The sequence below is a fragment of the Schistocerca gregaria genome, chromosome 1, assembly GCF_023897955.1.
Source record: "Schistocerca gregaria isolate iqSchGreg1 chromosome 1, iqSchGreg1.2, whole genome shotgun sequence".
Classification (NCBI taxonomy): domain Eukaryota; kingdom Metazoa; phylum Arthropoda; class Insecta; order Orthoptera; family Acrididae; genus Schistocerca; species Schistocerca gregaria.
The window spans coordinates 1,056,390,083-1,056,396,512 of record NC_064920.1 but is presented as its reverse complement, the minus strand read 5'-3'; the positions used below and the strand labels follow the sequence as shown (position 1 = coordinate 1,056,396,512).

General features: G+C 45.8%; 1 non-coding gene across 1 annotated transcript; it reads left to right on the top strand.

Annotated features, from left to right (window-relative positions):
* The first annotated feature begins 1,585 nt into the window (after positions 1-1,585).
* Trnat-ugu (transfer RNA threonine (anticodon UGU)) lies at positions 1,586-1,658 on the top strand. The gene has a single exon. It is a non-coding gene; the product is annotated as a tRNA-Thr (tRNA).
* Positions 1,659-6,430: the final 4,772 nt, after the last annotated feature.

Genomic DNA, 6,430 nt, shown 5'->3' with positions numbered 1-6,430 from the left:
TTTAATACGTATGCATGTATGTTTAGGAGCAGATGGTTCTCTTTACTCCAGCATCAAAGACAGCAGCCAACTCGTGCATGTCACTATCACCTCAGTAGACAAACAGCATAATGTTTCCTCGACGAAAAATAAATGAGTGTATTCCCGGTACACGGTGCTTCCATCTCGCCGTTTTCCCGTATTCCTACTGCTGTCGTGTACTCGTTCCCATGTAAAAGAATTGTTCTGCACCAATCAGAAGACATGCAAGTACTCCCTCAATTTCCCCGAATTCTGGCGTATTTTCCCTCAATATATACGTATTTTCCGTTATTTTATTGATTTTTTATGCCACTTCTGTCCATGCGGTCACGACATCACTTACCGTCCAGTGTTCCAAAATTGCTTGTAAATGTAATACACCTGCCAACACCTATCGCTAATGCACTCTTTTTCTGGTCGAACGTCGTAGTATAGCACTGCACTCGAATGCAACCAGACACCCTCAACCGCATACTGTACAGTTGCAGCACGTTTGCTCCGGTTTATCTATGTCTGTGTCTGTGCATGTGTCGCAGAAGGCTCCCATGACGTGCTCTTCCGCGCTGGTGGATCCAACTTCGAACACAGAACGCATCTCTGCACTTTCTGTTGTTCTTACAGGATAGTGCTCGCCCACACATTGCCTGTGAAACATAACGTGCTTTGCAAGACGTGTAGCAATTTCCATGGCTACTAAGATTTCGGGACTTGTCTCCAATCGAACACGTGTGGGACTGATGGGACGAGAAGTGACATGTCCGACTCGTCAATCAACAAGACGTTAGAGGTCGAGCAGGCGCCGCTTAACGTTTCCCAGTAGTGTGTTCGCCACCTGTACAATCGATTAGTCGCTAGAGTCGGTGCATGTACTAACACGGGTGTTACAGTATGGGTCGATATCTGGTACCTCAGAACCGCTTGTGCTATTGATCTGTAAATTTAATAATTTCTTTTACTCCCTATACACTGATGCAACAATAAATTGCGAGTGAACTGGAAACCTCTAGAAGTATGTACTAATATTTTCCCTAGCGGTGGGTAATAGCAGCTTACTTCCATCTTCCTGAAAAATAAAAAAAATCTGAAAGTGGGTCATTAAACGTAAATAATTATCTTGAAAGTTCTTGCTTTGAAAATATAATTTAGCTTCTTAGTTTCGTATGGAGGCGATATACTAACAGTAAATAAACTTATTAATGACTTTTTAGATTACATATGTGTACTACTGAATAAGTGTTTCGGCTCAGTTTATTGAAGCGTCCTCAGTGGAACTAAGTGTTTCTACTGTACTTGGGGCCGTGCTGGTGAAGTAGCTCTTCTGTCTCCAGCACATGAACGTTCAAATGATAATTAAATCGACACCCTAGCTGCAAACAGGCGTTGATATACCTCAGTGGGGACATGTTGAAAATGTGTGCTCCGCCCGGTACTCGAACCCGGGGTCTCCTGCTTACAGGGCAGTCACTCTATCCACTACGAATGTAGTGGTGTGGACATGTTGGGAATGTGGGTATCACGGGGAGCGTGCAAGGGAAAGTTCCTGTAGGCGCATTATCTTCTGTCCGCTCGGTGGCTCAGATGGATAGAGCGTCTGCCATGTAAGCAGGAGATCCCGGGTTCGAGTCCCGGTCGGTGCACACATTTTCAGCATGTCCCCAATGATGTATATCAACGCCTGTTTGCAGCTAGGGTGTCGATTTAATTATCATTTCATTCTAGAGAAGCTGCACGGTCATCAATGGTATCTGTTCGTTCGGGAACAGATACTATCATCCTATATAGACAATGAATGTTGTCAGCACAGAATGCAAACTGTACACAAAACTTGTCCTCACGTTAATATTAACTGTATCAATTCTCTCCGTAAAGGTAATGATTTTTAAACATGGTCGTCCTTTAAGTTCTAACAAACTGTCATATTTTGGTTAACTGTGGCAGTTCGTGTGTCGTTTTCATATTCTCTGTGCTACTGATACTGAGAGTTGTTGTGGCAGCATTCACAGAGTGCTGTGTAGTACCCCAAAAAAGTCAGTTTTTCTAAATTAGCTATGTAACTAAAATAGCAGTATTAGCAAACATTCACCACATGTGGAACTGCTAGCTCGAAGCCGTATGTGCAGCAACTCTCGCCCCGCCAGTTGTGCAGATAGCGCGGCCTGTCCAAATAGCACCTTCTGCAAGTCTGATATGTTTTTAATATTTATGCTGGAATTCATAGGACTGCCGTGTGCAACCACCGTTGGAAATACAAAAGATCATGAACTCAGGTTCGTATACTGTCAGATATGCTGCTTCTTTTTTTTTTCAAAAAGTTTATATGTGTGACTATGTATTCACATTTTAAAGACATGTGTGTTTAAGCACAAGTTTGATGTAACCACAGCGGGTAATTTATGCACTGACCATGTTTGTTCTATTGTCTATCTTTAATAAATTCAGATCATTCACGACTGATAGCTGCTTTCTTACATATGTTGTTATTATGCTGCCGACGTCTGTCGGGTGGGAAACCACGGAGACGACTTTTTCGCAGGAAGGCATAAGCCCCAGAATACAGCATCCATTCACATCCCAGGAGAGAGATGGTGGAGCCATACAGATGTTGTGAACAATCGCGGTGGGTACGTAGATGGGATGAGATGCCGTGGGATCAGCGATGTTGACATCCATCGGAACAGCGATGAACTCAGTATCCCTCTCCGGCTAAGATAATACGGTCCTAAGGTCTGGAAGAGCCTGGCTGAGAGTGCAATGGCTGGCCCAGTTGGAGATAAGAATGGAGCGAATACGAAAAAGAAAGCGTGGCAGCATTTTTGTGGCGTGATACCAAACTCTGTTGGAGACGTAACTCATTGAGTTGCTCCCTGTCACTGGCCTGACTGTCTGTCTGAGCTACAAGCATGAAGTGGTGACACAACAGTTTGGTGGTTCGCATTGGCACCCACCATCACGTCGCCCAGTGACATATGGAGGCAAATACTTTTTCGTATAGTTTGAACTTGCGCTGTTGCCTGATTTTCGAAGGATCACCATGGTTGACCAGCTTGGCGAGAGACAACAAAATCCTGTGGAATCTAGCGCTGATATTTTCCACTGGACGACGACCATCTGCAGGCGTGGTGCTTATGAATTCCTGAAGGTGAGTGCAGTTCTGTATTCTTCGTGCCATTGACTGAGTCATGCATTTCCAGTCCCAGCCTTGAGAATAAGTCCAAACCATGAATATTACTAGCGTTTTGTGACTGGACCTCTAACAACTTTGCTCAGACTGTGGTATCTTTATTACGTACATTAATACACAACAGGCCGCCGGCTACTGTGCAATCATTACTGTAACTGGTCAACTAACTGTGGAGCGACCTGAACAGTGGTGACCTTAACTGTCAATAACTTTACAAATTGAGAAACGTCGGCTACGAAACTGTTTCAATCAGCAAACGGAGAGGGGCGCTGTTAACTGCCACATCCAAATTTAAAGTTTTTATGGAATATGATGAAATTCCATTAACCAGAAAGTCATCGGAAACCAACTTGCCAAACCCTGCTCCCTGTCCAAACTGTTCTCAGTACGACATACGTCATTCACTTTCATCCAATGTGCATAACTGCCGACTTCGTTGTCTTTCTTGTGAAAGAGTTACTCTTGGCCGTCCGAAATTAACCATTCTCGCACAGGTGAGCTATAAAACAATTAAGACGAGGGTGTAACTTAGTGGGAACTCGTTTTCCTGCTACACCCTAAGAACAGACATCTGCGTGTGGCCTGTTTGAACTGTTGCAGCAAGAGGCCGTAGGGTTAGGTGGTATCTGCTGGTCTCAAGTATGATCAAATGATCCCCCAATGCCGCAGCTGACGTCATTGTTTGTTCAAAAGCAAGGGTGAAGGGTAAACAAGAATCTAATGACGATTGTCCAACTTTCAAGAAATCATTTTTCAGACACTCACCCAGACACTTCAGTCATGTCCCGCACTAATTAAGCACCATACGACTGCTTACACTTGTCACTGAGACACTGAAATTTACAATCATGCCTGTAGCTGGACTATACAGTATTGGTTATCTGTCCACTTTCCTTACTATATATACACTCCTGGAAATGGAAAAAAGAACACATTGACACCGGTGTGTCAGACCCACCATACTTGCTACGGACACTGCGAGAGGGCTGTACAAGCAATGATCACACGCACGGCACAGCGGACACACCAGGAACCGCGGTGTTGGCCGTCGAATGGCGCTAGCTGCGCAGCATTTGTGCACCGCCGCCGTCAGTGTCAGCCAGTTTGCCGTGGCATGCGGAGCTCCATCGCAGTCTTTAACACTAGTAGCATGCCGCGACAGCGTGGACATGAACCGTATGTGCAGTTGACGGACTTTGAGCGAGGGCGTATAGTGGGCATGCGGGAGGCCGGCTGGACGTACCGCCGAATTGCTCAACACGTGGGGCGTGAGGTCTCCACAGTACATCGATGTTGTCGCCAGTGGTCGGCGGAAGGTGCACGTCCCCGTCGACCTGGGACCGGACCGCAGCGACGCACGGATGCACGCCAAGACCGTGGGATCCTATGCAGTGCCGTAGGGGACCGCACCGCCACTTCCCAGCAAATTAGGGACACTGCTGCTCCTAGGGTATCGGCGAGGACCATTCGCAACCGTCTCCATGAAGCTGGGCTACGGTCCCGCACACCGTTAGGCCGTCTTCCGCTCACGCCCCAACATCGTGCAGCCCGCCTCCAGTGGTGTCGCGACAGGCGTGAATGGAGGGACGAATGGAGACGTGTCGTCTTCAGCGATGAGAGTCGCTTCTGCCTTGGAGCCAATGATGGTCGTATGCGTGTTTGGCGCCGTGCAGGTGAGCGCCACAATCAGGACTGCATACGACCGAGGCACACAGGGCCAACACCCGGCATCATGGTGTGGGGAGCGATCTCCTACACTGGCCGTACACCTCTGGTGATCGTCGAGGGGACACTGAATAGTGCACGGTACATCCAAACCGTCATCGAACCCATCGTTCTACCATTCCTAGACCGGCAAGGGAACTTGCTGTTCCAACAGGACAATGCACGTCCGCATGTATCCCGTGCCACCCAACGTGCTCTAGAAGGTGTAAGTCAACTACCCTGGCCAGCAAGATCTCCGGATCTGTCCCCCATTGAGCATGTTTGGAACTGGATGAAGCGTCGTCTCACGCGGTCTGCACGTCCAGCACGAACGCTGGTCCAACTGAGGCGCCAGGTGGAAATGGCATGGCAAGCCGTTCCACAGGACTACATCCAGCATCTCTACGATCGTCTCCATGGGAGAATAGCAGCCTGCATTGCTGCGAAAGGTGGATATACACTGTAGTAGTGCCGACATTGTGCATGCTCTGTTGCCTGTGTCTATGTGCCTGTGGTTCTGTCAGCGTGATCATGTGATGTATCTGACCCCAGGAATGTGTCAATAAAGTTTCCCCTTCCTGGGACAATGAATTCACGGTGTTCTTATTTCAATTTCCAGGAGTGTATTATCTCGTGTAATGTTATATTTTGCGGCAACTTTATGCACTAACGAAGAATATTCTTAGCTCAGAAATGGTGGGTCACAATGATCTGGCGTATCAGCTCGCAAACGTCGAGTGGGGCGACGTTCATGTTTCTTGGAAATCTACTTCGGCCGTCCCTGTGCATATATTCCACTAGTTTTTTTCTTCAACAACATTAACTCAGTCAGAAAAAAATAGTAGCATCCATTCAGAGAACAGTAGAATGAAAATCGGTTTGCAGTTACATAACACTTCCTTAAACATTGTATTGAAGAGTGGGCAGAACTCAGCAGGTTTTCTTTTCAACCGGCTTTTAGGTGAACTGAAAAAAAAGAGTGAAACTCCAGGTATTAAAATCCAAATTCAGGGGTTTCCTTGCCCCACATTCATATTCTGTGCAAGAATCCCTCGCAATTCTGAGAACTTTTCTCTATAATTTTTGTATTATTCTACTCTCTTTTTTATATTTTTTAGTGTTTTATAAATGTTCTCGTTTATAAATCTCTTGATCAACGTTCCTTAAGTGATGTACTCACAGTTTATGTGACCAAGTAGCTGTGGCTCGCTTGGTCCCATGTAACCACATATGCATATATGTCGTTTTCTTTACCACGTAAATACTTTTGCTATCTCACATATTTCCAAACTTCGTCAGTTACAATCTCTCGTACGCTGTTAATTTTATGCTCAGAAGACTTAATTTTTTACTACTGTTCTCATTTATTTTTGTTACTAAAGGGGAGTTATGTTCATGCAAAGATTTGTACGATGTGCAATTGACAACTAATGAGTCATATGCATCACTCCACTAGATATTGTGATGGTTCTTCCTGAATTTCTCTTGTGTGATATTAATTATCTTTCCTGTTTTCATTCGCGA